Consider the following 15,317-nt stretch of genomic DNA (forward strand, 5'->3'; position numbering starts at 1 on the left):
ACGGTTGCCTATAATTGCTTACATCCACTTCATTTGAACTTTGGTGGATAGTTGTCTCATTGGCAATCATATAATTATATTGAAACTGATGGAAGAAGTATTGGATATTTTTCCAATTCTTCATTTATAATAGAATTATTATTTCTTAGCTATAATATGTTTTGTTTTGACTCTTCACAACCTAAATATGTTAATATAACAATAAAGATACATGTAGTATTATATCATTTGTTTTTGTTTTGGACCAATAGATCATATTTGTATTTTTTTTTTTTGCGATTCATGCTGTTAATTTCAATAGCTCGTATCTCAAAATCATAAAAAAGGTGTTCCATATTTTTATTTTACTTCTGGTGTAGTTTTACAAGTAGAATTCATATTTGAAATTAAAAAAAAAATCTTTGGGAGTAGTATATTACAGATATATGCGCATTAAAAACAGACATACGGTCACCTTCTACAAGGAATGTTCAAGATACCTAAAGCAAAACATAGTACTTCATCTTCTGTTATAAGATCATGTCGTCATAGTTACACTTTAATATCAATGGCTACAGTAATGGCATAAACAGTAAATGTAAACACGATCTTGTAGAAATCCAAGAGTAAAATTATACACATAAGTTCAATGCAGCAGTAAGCTAAAGGAGACGCGTACGTGTATAGTATATCCCAATCATGAAAGGAATGAGGGGCAGTTTGGTGGCATAGGGTCACATTTCAACTTTTTAGACATTTAAATTAACATAGTTTCTTTAAACTTTTAACGTGTTTATATGTCATTTTGTAAGAGCCTACGCGATCATTCCCTTTTATTGTTAGTTCTTTATGAAAATTTGAAGATTTGTCTATTCTAGTAAACAACTCTACCAGTTTAAGTTATGTATTTTGAATTTAACATCTTCCGTAATTCAGTTGATATCAAATTAAGCGCTTAATCGATTATTAAGGAGCACTATTGGTCTCGTAGAGATAAAAAAAAAGCTGTAGCTTTGAAAGTCGAGAGCTAAAGATGTAAAGTCTAGTGCTGGAGATATAAAGGCTCTAACGCTTGGTTTTGTATTTTCAGCGCTGGACTTTACATCCCAAGCCCGCTTGTATTCATATCCCTAGCGTTAAAAGTTATATCTTCAGCACTGTAGTTTAAAACTCCAGTGCTGGACTTTATACTCCAAGCGCTGAACTTTATATATAAAGCGCTGGGTTAACATCTCTGGTGATATACTTTATATCTGCAGCACTAGATTTTTTATATAGATTTAGCGCTAGACTTACTTAAAACAGCGCTTGAAATTCATATCTTCCGTTCGGTATTCTATATCTACAGCGCTGGACAGTATATGTTATACGTTATCCGTTATATCAAAAGCGCTGGACTTTACATCTTCAGCGCCCGACTGTACATCATCAGCGCTGGACATTACATATCCATCGCTAGACTTTTCTTCTTCAGTGGAAGACTTAACATCTTCCGCGCTAGAGTTAATAAACCACAACTTCTTATCTGCATGTGACCGATAAGTCTTGGTGGATTATATCAACTGCAACTTAGCACCGAACAAATTTAAGTACACCATTATACATATTTCTTGTTTGGGTTAGTTTATTATAAAATATTGTTATGTCAAGACATGACTAATCAACATTGATTCCAATTTTTAGAATTAGGTCATTTGACCAAAAGTAAGTATTCTTCGATATGTAGCAATAAATATATATATAACAAGCACTTATAATTAAGCACAGGTTTACAGGCATTTTATGAAATATCATTTTATTTCATTTGACATAATGGTCAAAGATGATTGATTAAAAAGCTAAATAAAGTGTAGCAAACTCAGTTTGCAACAAACTTGTTTTAGCGCGCCACTTTTTTATGTGCCTGTCCCAAGACATGAGCCTGTAGTTCAGTGGTTGTCGTTGGTTCATGTCTGTCATATTTGTTTTTCGGTAAATTGTTTTGTAATAAAGTAGGCCGTTAGTTTTCTCAATTGAATTGTTTCATATTTTTCATGTCGAGGCCTTGTATAGCCGACCATACGGTATGGGTTTTTCTCATTGTTGAAGGCCGTACGGTTGCCTATAATTGCTTACACCCACTTCATTTGAACTTTGGTGGATAGTTGTCTCATTGGCAATCATACCACATCTCCTTCTTTTTTTTAACAGTGGCTGCTTCCCATCCGGAATACTAGTTACTTGTTGAAGTTAAATGTGTGTTCAACTTTGTATTTTTTAGTTTTTGATGTTGTTTTTTTCCTTCATCTTTTTCTTTTGTAGATTTTGTACTTTCAATGTTTTTCAAATGGTGATTTTTTTTCCAATTGATGTTTGTTTTTACTTTTGCTTGGTTTTATTAATTAAACTGTATTTATTTATTGCATGTTTGATAAATAAGCATTAGTTTTATCATACTATATTTTGTTATAATTAAAAAGTAAAAATCTCCATCGTTTTTGTTTTCCAGATAAATTTAATACTGGACAATGAAGTTGGTGTGATTTTAGCAGATAATAACAATTAAAATGTCAATACTAAATGAATACAGATTAGTAATTGAAGTACTACTGCAACTGTTACTGCCTTGTAATGTTGTACACAGTTCAGGTACATTTTATACATATATTATCATTTAATTTGAGGTGACCGTCTTGGTGTTTTTTATCTTTAATTTTCCTGTCTTGATAGTATCGTCTTCGCCTCTTGTGATGTTTGAGTATGAGGGTCAAATGAATCGTTAATGAGTACCTGCATGAATATCAAATTTAGCTTCTTATAATGAATGTGTACGATCCCTTTGACATGAACAATGTTCCCTACACCCCTTGATATCAATATTGCAATTAAATGAACCGTCAATCGGGCAGGTTTCGCATATTTCTCATCATTAGGGAGAGGGAGAGTTCATTCGTCCATCCGACCGTCCGAAAATAAATCCCCCGTTCGTCCGTTCATTCGTTTTAACTTCAAATGCTCCTTAACAACTTTACAGAATGTGAAATTTTCATATTTCTCATATGATGTACATTTACATCTCCCCTATCAATTCTTCCTTAAATGGTTTGGAGTTAACTTAGAGATCACATGGTAATAGCCACACAATACACATGTGTACATGCCTTGCTTTTAAAAACTCTCATCCTAATATAATTGAAATTTCTCATAATCTACACCAAATATTGCCATTATACATGAAAAATAAGATAAGCATTGTTGGTATGATTGCGAAAGAGACATCTATCTAACAGAGTCCAAATGACGTGAATTTACGTAGTTCATAGGAAACTGTCGCAGTTTGTTTTGTTATAAGGATTTCCCTAAGCAAATTATGGACATTGCCATTGCTTTATCTTTAAAATGTATTAAAACTTTCTTAGAAACTCAACCGAATAATGCAGTATTTCACCTCATATTTTGTTTTGATCCATATTATTGTTAAGGTTTCTCATAGCAAATCAGACTTTGCAATTCCTCTATGTATGTTTGGTGGGGAATGGGTGTAATGATGTTTTTTTTTGGGGGGGGGGGGGATGGTTTGCTGGATGTGTTTGTGTGTACGTGGTGTTTCTTTTTCTTTTTTTTTTTCATTTTATGAGATTTTCTCAAATGAAATTTTCATTTTGTTCATAGTAGGCATTTTACCGCAATATTTACCAAAAACATGTATCACACTGATCCTTTACATTAAGGCATGATATACCGTGAACAAAATCAGACACGAAAATAATCTGAAATATATAAGTTTTTTCTTCGAGAATTCGATGACACAATCAAATAAATAAAAAATTCAAACATAATGTGAATATTTTGATTGTATAGCATCTGGAATATTAGTTTTGATTGATAGGTTTTATATACTACGACATTTACATATGGACTATAATGATCACTACTCTCAACAATTTATATAATTGCGATTAACTACACAAGGAACCTCGACGTTAGTTTCACTAAATAAACGTTAAACTGCATTGCACCAATTATATGAATATTTGCAGAAGAGTTTCTTTCTTTTTGTAGTTTCCTGGTACACCTCTACGAAGCAAGTTGTATTTGGAAAAGATGTAATACTTACCTGCTATACAGGACATCCGTTACTAAAATCAAAAGACTGTCCTGTACGTCAGTGGTCAGGAGGACCTGATCGTAATGGATTGATGTATAATGGTTATTCTTCAAACGAAGAAAAATATGAGGAAGTGGCAAATCTGACGACGAGTCAGTTTTCTCTTAAAATAAAAAACTTTTCAGAATCAGATGTGAACGTGAGCTACACATGTTCATGTGGATTTAACACATTTACCCGAAAGCTGGCATTAAATAATACCCACTTTCATTGTAAGTTTTTATCTACAATACTTTATTCCATTTCCCGAAAAAATGTTAAAATGAATTACTTGTTGACTCAATACCAAAAGTTATTTACAATTATTGTATCCTTAACAAAGCGTCACTTTTGATAATATCGAAAACTGTTAATTATTTATAGAATATGGAATAAATCAATATGACAGAAATCTAACGACAGCGAACATCTAGATATCAAAATCTTGTTTAAAAAAAAATTGTTCATACACTATGTCAAGCTGAACATCGCTTCTTTTTTTATAAACGTATTGAATAAATAAAGCAAAGTATATCAAATATTTGTACCATGGCATAGCCCATTTGCGCTGAAGCAGCGTTTAGGATGTTCGCTACTCTTGTTTTGGACTTTTTGTCAGATATTCTGAATCCTCTAGTTTTATCCATGTAGTGCCAATAAAAATTTTGCCCACTGACCCCTACTTTTCTTTACAGAATTTTATTGCATGTAGTTTTAAAAGTCATTTTTGAAAATTTTATAAAATCAATGTTAAATGTATGAAAAATCTAGAGAGAACTGTTTCCCGCCAAATTTTCTATTGATTATATCTCAAAAACTAGAACACGGACCTATCATTTTTTCTAATTTTTAAGTTCCCTTATTCATATTCTATCAATCTATAACAGTCTTTTAAAAACCTTGTTATTTTGAAACAGAGGAGCGAACATCCTTAATCAATCCCATGTAAATCAATCAATTAATTCCCGATCTTCCATACTAAACCATCGAAAACAGTACTTATAGGCAGGAACCTCTAATATGCACAAAGCAAATATATACAGAATTCTATATATACAGCAGGGAAAAAAAGATATGTTCTAGTCTTGTTTAACACAAAATAAAAAAAAGAATTGATATTAGTTCCAAGAAATACCAGAAACAATATCCATGACTAAACAACTACTGTGTAAGTATAACCTTAGTCATAAAACTAGAAAGCCATAAAGAAAAAAACTTTTAAAACAAATCCTGAACTTGTTAGCTACATATGTAAACAGTAGATTTCTGAGTTTGAAATTATCCACTTTTATATTTTCTATTAATTCCTGCAATGCATCCCTGTATATTTGTGGTAATATTGAGTATTTGTTTTTAGAGATGAATGATTCTATATCCCTAATACTAATTTTTTTATAAAAGTAATACAAACAAATGGATATGTCTACAAACATGTCACAGTATACACCACTCTTCTTTTTGGTAATCTAATTCTGGCGTTGCAAATTGCAGTTTCCTATAAGTACATGTACGAATGAAGGAAGTATTATGTCTCTGTATGAATGCTTATACACTGAAGATACTCCATTGTACCATCAAAATATATTTCATTGCTAGTGTTGTTTTTATCATCAAGGATCTAAGATCATCGTTGTAAATATAACGGAATTTGAAGTGAGAGGTTTAGCGCTATAAAACCAGGTTCAATCCACCATTTTCTACATTTGAAAATGCCTGTACCAATTTAGGAATATGACAGTTGTTGTCCATTCGTTTGATGTGTTTTATCATTTGATTTTGCCAATTGATTAGGGACTTTCCGTTTTGAATTTACCTCGGAGTTCAGTATTTTTGTGATTTTACTTTTTTCTGCTTAAACAATGATATGAAAAAACAACGAAAATTAAAATATTGAAAAAGTCTTGTTGTCATGTTAACGAATGATTTTTCTTTAGAGTTTTAATATAAAAAAGAAGATGTGGTATGATTGCCAATGAGACAACTCTTCACAAGAGACCAAATGACACAGAAATTAACAACTATAGGCCACCGTATGGCTTTCAACAATGAGCAATATAGTTTACTTTATAAATTTGTTATCTTGAATGCATAACTATATATATATATATGATGCATATTTTAAACAAAACAAGGATATAATGTCTCTACCCCTAAATGAAATCCCAATGTAAAAATGTGCATGAAACAATGGTAAAAATAAGACGATTTAATTGGCCTCGTATTGATCCATGATTGATTTTATTTTAGATGTACCAACTGCATTCAACATAACAGTTGACACTAAATACGAAACTGTAAAGGTCAAGATTGAGTGTAATAAAATATATCCTCAACCAACATGTTCTGTAAATATAGGGGTAGGTTATATTAGTAAAACTGAATGTTCAATATTATATTATATACATTGAATAATGAATAATTGAATAATAATTAAAAACAATCTGGCATGCTTCTATGCTTATTTTGCTTACTAGGATGAACATAACATTATTCAAATTTCAAATTTGTACATATTGTTTTGAAATGTATATAATCAAGAAATTTAAGTGGATCACATAAGATTTTTAATGTAATGACGTCACAATGTCGTCATAATATTCACCATTTTCGTGAAAACAATTTTGAAATAGCAAAAGTAAAAAAAAAATATCCTGTTCTTTTTGTTTTTTTTATTCAGGATCTTTTAGTTTTTAAAGATGTGTTGCCAGTTTCAAAAAAGAACGGAATGTTTTACAGTTTAAAATTCAAAAAGGAATTTGCACTCTCTGTTGATGATTGTAACAAGATACCAGTAGTTAAATGTGAATTATGCGGACAATGCAGTGAACTAAAATCTATTGAATATTCAGGAAATCAAACCCAAGAATGCGCAGGTTTGTTCAAATAATAATAATATACCACAAGAATCAAACACAAATGGTCTCATAGTTAAGCGCTCGCCTAAAATGCGTGAGGTGATGGCTTCAGTATCCTATATCAGGCCAAACCAAAGACTTGAAAATTTGGTATCTGTAACAGTTTTTATTCCGAAGATGCATATATAGGAGAGAGAGCAAAGATTGACCGGTTTGGAGTCGGAATAATAGGTTAGGTGACCAGTCTTAATGTAGACTGTAACCATCTTATAAAGCAGCACGTCAAATATTCGGCTCAATAACCGGTCTTTTACAGAGCAGGCAGCGTATTCCTATCATAAAATGTTGAAGTCCTGATATGCATGTGATATCTAAACGTTAAATTTTATGGCATTAATCATTCCAATTTTATAATCCTTGATTTGACATGACAAAATACAATTACGCCTATCATTTGATACACGATATTAAGTGACAACTTAAGCGGTTCAAATACATGATTGCGAATCAAGCTATTTATCAGTTGGACGGCAAACGATTTAATGGCTTCTAAGGTCAAGACATTGGTCACGTGACAAAAGGTCAGAGTTTACGGTTTTTTGGTAAACGTGCATGCCTGGTTGTTTTTTGACTCGTATCGTCTTATTTGTACTCGTACATCAATAAAAATCAAAGTGATCAATTCTAGATTGAATAAGCTTCATTATTCTTTATAATTATTATTAAAAAGTGTTGTTGAAGTATTATAAATTCACGAGTGAAGTGAAACTTTTTTTCTGAAAATTTGCGTAGGTCCACGGAAAATCCTTAATTATTCCTTAAATAGGTATGGTAACGTGTTGAGGGGTATAAAATATGAAGCAAAACCATTTTTTACGTTAAATTCTGATGATAATCGATCCTAAATTCACTGGACACGAAATTGTGTCAGCTTAATCGTGGCGAAGTGGAGATCAAAGGGAGATAACTCCGTAAACGCGTCGTAGGAAATTGCAAGTTCACAACAGTAAATTCGAGTAAAATTAATGATTGTAGTTATATTTCGACACTTTCTTGAATAACCATTCAATATTTCATGTTCCTCTACTCTTGTAACATTAAAATAGTCATGGAATGGTTGAATGTGGCATTTTTTCAAGTACCCTATTAATAAAAACAGGTTTTTGAAAACTTCCAAAGAAGAAAATTATAGATAACTTACTTTTCTCTGAAACTTGAACTTATTTGTATATTCTCAAACACCCTTTTGGTAGATGGAATGATACAAGTCTTTGTTTTACTTTCTTTGTATCAATATTCTTAGAAAGGATATGAAAATAAACTCAGTGTTTGTACATGTTGGTTGTTTATAGAACAGTTTGTTTAAATATATTAAAATTTCACTCTAAAATTAGACTTGAATTTTTATATTTACATAAGTAACTAACATAGAAAGTTGTTAATCTGGTGCACTGAAAATGTTCCATCAGAAATGAGATTTAATAAAGTTATTTAGACTGACGAACTTATAGATTGTCACTTTTTATGCTGATCATATGGGAAAAAAAAAGAGTGATATTATAAATTCTAACACAGCATCAATTGTGAAACAATAGTTCTCTCCTACAGATATTTTATTTTTCAAGATGCGAGGCTTGCTGATCAATTTACATATTTAAGATTTCACTTAAGAAAAATAACTTATTGACAGAGATTCTGTATGGGAATGTTTCACTTGATATTTTTAAACAATACATTTATGTTACCAACTACATTGTATCTTTGTTTTTCTACAAAATCTGCAAAGAGATGGGTTCTTTATGTGTGACCTCAATGATCGTCAAGCATGATTATTGGTAGCCTTTATTCCTGATGTAACAATGGAAAATTCTGAGAAAAGCAAGAACTTTTAAGCAGATCCAGGTCTTTTATAAAGAGAGGGTGGATTATTCCTAATTTCCATATACAGAAAAAACATATTTCATTTAATGCCAAATAAATACATACAAGAGGGGTTTATCAGCCATTTGTCAGCAGAACTTGTGTTACAATAGAATTTAACTTTGCATTACATTAAAATACAATATGGAAAAAAAGAAAATGTAGACAATACATGCTCCAAAATTGTGAACATTGACATTGAATGAAAAAAAAAGTCAATTTGCAGTGGACAGTAGTACAATTTTTTATTTTTATATTATACCTGCTATAAGATACAGTGGCGGATCTCCCGGGGGTCCGGCGATTGGAATCCCCTCTTTTTATCGACAACCAATGCATTTGAATGGGGACATATAGTTGGAACCCCCCGCCCCCTCTCCTCTTTGAAAATTGGCTTGATACGCCCCCGAGATAAGAAACTATATAAGATGTACAAGTTCCGTTGCTCGCTCTTAATCAAGAGAAAAAATCTGAACATACAAAAAGCCAGAAAGGGATTTAAAACATTATAATCAACACAAAGAAAACTGAACAAAAAGCTGTTTTGCAATCTGATATCATGCAGTTCTCATAATTCCTATTACATGTATTACTTCAAGTTTTGATATTTTTTTCTTATATTTGAATTCAAAAGTCCTACAAACAACTGTTGAGTCCTTTAATTAATTATTGATTGAATAATGAATGATTAGCTAAGCTGATCTGTAAATAAAGTCTGAAAATGCTTTGTTTAAATAAAAGAGTGTTATTATGTCATAAAATATACTGAATCAACTTCAAATTTAATCCAAATTCATATTTAACTGCTCTAAAATGCATAGTCAATTGAACTACAAAACAAAAACCTGAGACTACTATAACATAGAGATTGGTCACTTCCCATGTTATAGTAGTCTCAGAAAAAAAACAAAGCTGACTTAAATACATGTACAGTATGTTCAGAAATGTTTTGAAGAATGGACAACAATGAGATATTTATTTTTCTGATATCAGAAAAAATCTCATAGTATCAAATCAGATTACGAGTTCTTTTTATTGAGATAATCAATTTAATCGCATTATTTACTTTAATAAAAACCTCATGATAATATCTTAAATTTACAGTCATGACTTAGCTTGTCAACCTCTACACTTAAAAAATTAAGGTTCCTAGGCCTAAATGTGGTTGAAATACAGACAATTTTGGTAACTTTTACAAAAAATCTCTTTTTTATGACATACATTACAATTTCAGAATAAGCTGCATTAAGTTATATATGTATCACATATAAGAATTCTAGTTTGTGTTAATATCATGATAATCATGATTATTTCAATAAGTTGTTATTATTCAATTAATTAAAAAAAACATCAATTATTTTTGAATTGATAGATCTGGAACTAGTACATACATTTGTTTTTTTAAACATCTTTATACTATTCATTAGGGAACTTATTCAAATATATTTTGTACAAGACATTCATGGCAGTTCACAATTACAGTGGTCATTATAAACATAATGACACAATTTATACAACCAAATTTTACTGTTGATATATGTAAACTGAAATCATTGCAGAATTTTTCTTTCAAATGATTTAATGTTTGTTAGTCACTTACTTTAAATACTTAACCTGTACTAAAATGTGGTATGATTGCCAATGAGATAACAGTATAGAAACTATCCACCAGAGTCCAAATGTCTGTTAGCAGTTAAATTATAAGTCACTTTACAGACATCAACAATGAATACATTTCATTGCTATCAGGCAGATGAGGAAAAAGAGTAATGATAGCTTTTTAGCTTACTACATGTACAAGAGAATATAAGAAATATAATAATATAAATAAGGAAATAATAGAGACAAAAAAGACAGGACTTAGCCACTGGACTATATGTAAAGTGTTCTCTTACTAATCCATAGAGGAGCTGCTGTATACTTAGAAAAAAGGATGTTGAGGACTTGGCCACATCAATCAGCATTTTTAGACACTACATTATGGTCAATTGCAATCTGCCCTATTTCCTCCAACCTATAATGAGTATTAAAATTAATACCTAGGGTGGGAATGTACATGTATATGAAATATATCAAATGCAAAAAAATGCTGGAATGTAAATATGGTAATTTACATTATGTACATTATTACAGCCTCATTTTTTAAGGACCTAGTAAAGGAAGTCCCTGGACCTAGCTAGACCTATTTCTTAGGCAAGGTGTATTATATGACTCTTGAAAGTAGTAAAATGCAATTGTAAAATTAATTTTATCTGCTGTTAAACAATAATAACACGATAATGGTTATTTCTAAGTATTTAGTAACAACAACGTGCAATTTAGGTAAATGAACATCAATAATCTACCACGTGTTTGTCTGCTGTGCTTGAATATTCAAAACGACCCATCAGGTTTATTTACACGAATTTTCGCTTAAGCAGACAGTTAAACATGTCTGTTTACCTTATAAGTTCTATAAAAAATGCATTTGCTGTTATGACTTGTGTATGCATGGAAATATAATGAACATAACATTGATTATTTACCGTAAATATTGAATACACATCATTCCTGAGCTATACACACAAAACACATGGCACTTTTGTAACGATGGATGGTAACGTATAGCCACTTTATAACAGTAAATCCCATTGGATAAGCTACCCTACACAGTACATAATATGCAAATTAATGATTGGATACGAATTTGTGTCAGCTCTCAAATCGATGGAAAAATGTAAACATTGGAATCCGCCATTTTAACATAGGAAACAAACTAATTTTGAATCTTGGATTGAAGGACATTACGCACATTGCCAGCGTATCATGCATAACCAGTCATGTGCAAATATATCTTTTAATTAGTTTTATACACTTACTTTTCTATGTTTTAGCTAATTTAATGTTTTAATTTACTACAGAACGGAACATCGTTCTCAAAGACGCCGTAAAAACAATTATAGGTGGCGCTGTTTGTGGGCGTAAACATTTTACATACGGGTACTTTTTTTGTCGACAAATTGACCTCTATCTGTCAGATTCAGGCGTTTGCCGTTCAACTGTTATATTTGAAATCATTTACCGTCAACGTATTTTATTTTTCAGAAATCCAAAATCAAAGTACACTTTATGAAAATATTACAATGATCGATGTGGAATCAACCAAAAATGCGTCAAACATAAACACCACTGTAGTTACCATTCTGGTCGTTTTCGGTTTAATTGTGGCAACTGGTATTATAATTATCATCTATCGTGGTACGTATTTTCTTAAACTTAGTTCACAATAATAACGAAAACCAACCACTTCCAATTATAATAAAAGTGGAAATTCATTCGTAATTACCAATGATTGACTTGTGATGTCGTTCTTCACCTCCTTTTGTCATCTTTTGCTTTCTTGATATGTTTATTTAGTCAATACATCTTGATTTTGTAACTAGGAAAATCTCCATATAGTTCTCAAATTACATAGTTTGTGAATGCCAAAACTTTTGCCATTGATAAACGCAATGTGTCCTATTGGCTTATAGTCAAATGCATTTTGGCATAATAGTGAACTTTGATTATGTCCAATGAATCAAATATTAACTGCCTTGACTGCGGTAAATGGAGAAGAAACATGTTGGTAAAATAGGCATTTATTTATTTTTGTTTTATTTGGATTTATTTAAGTAAATAAATTTTATCATCTTGAAAAAGTAAGAAGATACCTTAGTGGCAAACAAAAATCACAGGACAGGCATCACTCAAATGCAAAAAGACCTGAAAAAGCAAGCAATGGTCCAAAAAATACTTTAAAACAAAAGATTTAACAACACACACTGTAATGAATACAATGATTGAACTCGGTTGTTTTTAAAGGGTAACAAGTTTCTTCTTTACTAATGCTGTCGTCAGGCCACTCATGTTAATTTCTAACGATAAGTTATAAATGATTAATTATCAAGACAATACAAAGCAGGTATATATATGTCTCTTTTCCAATCATAAGTCATTAAAACATTGACCAATAATCTGTACACATGAATTCTTTAGTTTTTATATTTTTTGGGGTTTGTTACTTGGTCATTTCTTTGTGTTTTTATTTTTGAATTATTTTGTGTTTTGTTTTTTATGGGGGTAACCAGGAGTGTGCATTTTAGACAAATGCTTTTCAGATTTAATGACATACATTGAAACTAAAATATTGTTAGACAACACAGAAAATCAAATAATACAAACACGAACTAACGAACAATTCACACTTAAAAGAAAAACTCTCGACGAATTAAGGTACTCCACAACAACAAACAGTTGCTGCTACACTAGTTGTACCTATATGTATTAATACTATATCAAAAAGTGGGACGTAAATCACATTAATACTGAGATGTAGAATATACATGTACATCAATTGGAATGTCAATATTAGTTGTTAGACATTATAACTAATAATCGTCATTAAGCTAATGCATATGATATATTTGTCTGTATTATTCAAGTGTATATCTTATATTTACACGAAACAGCACTACAAAAACGGAAAAGGGATATGATATTTAAACAATCTAGCGAAATGGGTGGACAGGAGGCTTCAGACATCCTCATTGAAAGGAACATCAACAACAATGGAGTCTGTACTAAACAACATGTTATATGTTATCAACCAGATTCAACAATGTGAAAGGAATAAAGAAAGTCCTCATTTTTGCCTTTGTTCAAATATTTACAATAAGTACCACAGAGTAGATTTAAAAAAGAAAAAGGGCAAGTTATATAAGATTAGATATTTTCGAAAGCCATTGAGAAAAAAATCCATCTGTGTGTATGTTAGGGCCCGTATGCATACAGCTTCTCAAGTTAAGATATCCAATCGTGATACTAATTTATCGTAGGTCATGTAGAAAAATCCGTCCGTTCGGAACAAATCTTATCTTAAGTAGCTTTATGCATACGGGCCCTGGACTTTACGATACAAAATTGACAGCATTACAGAATTTATAAATATAGAAAAATGTGTTTGTCGTTTTAACGTGATTTATCGTATTTAGTTTTTTTTTAAATAATTTTTATCGTACTAGTGCTATAATATAAACTATCTAATGATTAGTTATTAAGTTTGATATATTTAACAATAACATACCATGTATTGTGCTGTATGCCTAAGATTAATTTGCATGGAAATCTTACTTTAACATCCCTCTTGTGAAAATTTGTAACAGACTGTGTCTAACGAGTGGAATTGGTGCATAATTTTTCCTAATCTTTTATTAAAGCATTGTGTAATTCCTTAACGTTTCGCTATGTAAATAGTTATATGGCTTATATTCTAATCGTTGGTCAGTTGTTCTGCGTAAATGATTCAGCTGTCTTCCGCATCGGTCACGTTTAAAGACACATAGAAACGTCAACGAAACAGCAATCCAGCAACAAAACATGATCTCTATCTTAAGACTTTCACTTTCCAAAAATATAAAGCATCCATATCATATGAGAAATCATCCCGAAACTGAGAAAATTATCACCAAAAGAGACGGCTTATAATCAAGCACCAACATCATATTGTCAGAAAAAGAAGCATATAAATAGACATCACAAAACCGTTGACCAGGGTTTTTACCTTCGATGGCAAAAAAAAAAAAACTGCGCAAGCTCTAATTATTTCTATTATTAAAACCTAAACCTCCTGCCTCGGTTATTGAAAACAATAAACTCAATTTAAAATAAGACAAATAATTATTTTACAAAGAAAAACACTTAGTATATGAATTCGTATTAGAGAATGTTGAAAGTACCAAGTAGCTGAGAACAATATCAAACTCCTTAAATCTTTTTAATTTTACAGCATCCCTTTTCCACTGCTACATCGGCCACTGTACTGCAATATATTTAATTCCTTACCCACCAAACCATAGTATTTAGCGTTGTCACAGTCGATATACTGGTTAAGATTCTATGAATCTCGAACTTCCAAAAGCAAGATTTTTCATATTTTTCAGTTAATTCAAATTAACTGACTTTGGTTGCTTACATATAAACAACTGTCATATAAGTGGGAGGTTTACCTTGCTATATATAACAAGCTTTAACCCACCATATTCTTCCGAAAATGCCTGTACCAAGTCAGGAATATGACAGTTGTTTTCCCTTCGTTCCACTGGTTGATATAGTCCAATATTTGATGTTGACACTTTCTATTAACTTACCCCTTTTTGCATTTATCTTGGAATTCGATATTGTTGTTATTACATTTTCACGTAATAGGTTATGTGGGTTTTTTATGTTTTGTATAAGGGTTTTTTTCCTAGATTAGATCTTAAGATATGCCTTTCTTTTTATATTTTTCACATTGCTAGTCCTAAGTAATGAGACAGTTTTGGTCATATAAAAGACCAATACAAACGGTGAAATTTAATTAAGTAATTTATAGGACATATTCACATTTCGTGCTTTTAAACATTTAGTGTTAAAGTGTC

Source organism: Mytilus californianus, unplaced genomic scaffold, assembly GCF_021869535.1.
Source record: "Mytilus californianus isolate M0D057914Y unplaced genomic scaffold, xbMytCali1.0.p SCAF_8, whole genome shotgun sequence".
Taxonomy (NCBI): domain Eukaryota; kingdom Metazoa; phylum Mollusca; class Bivalvia; order Mytilida; family Mytilidae; genus Mytilus; species Mytilus californianus.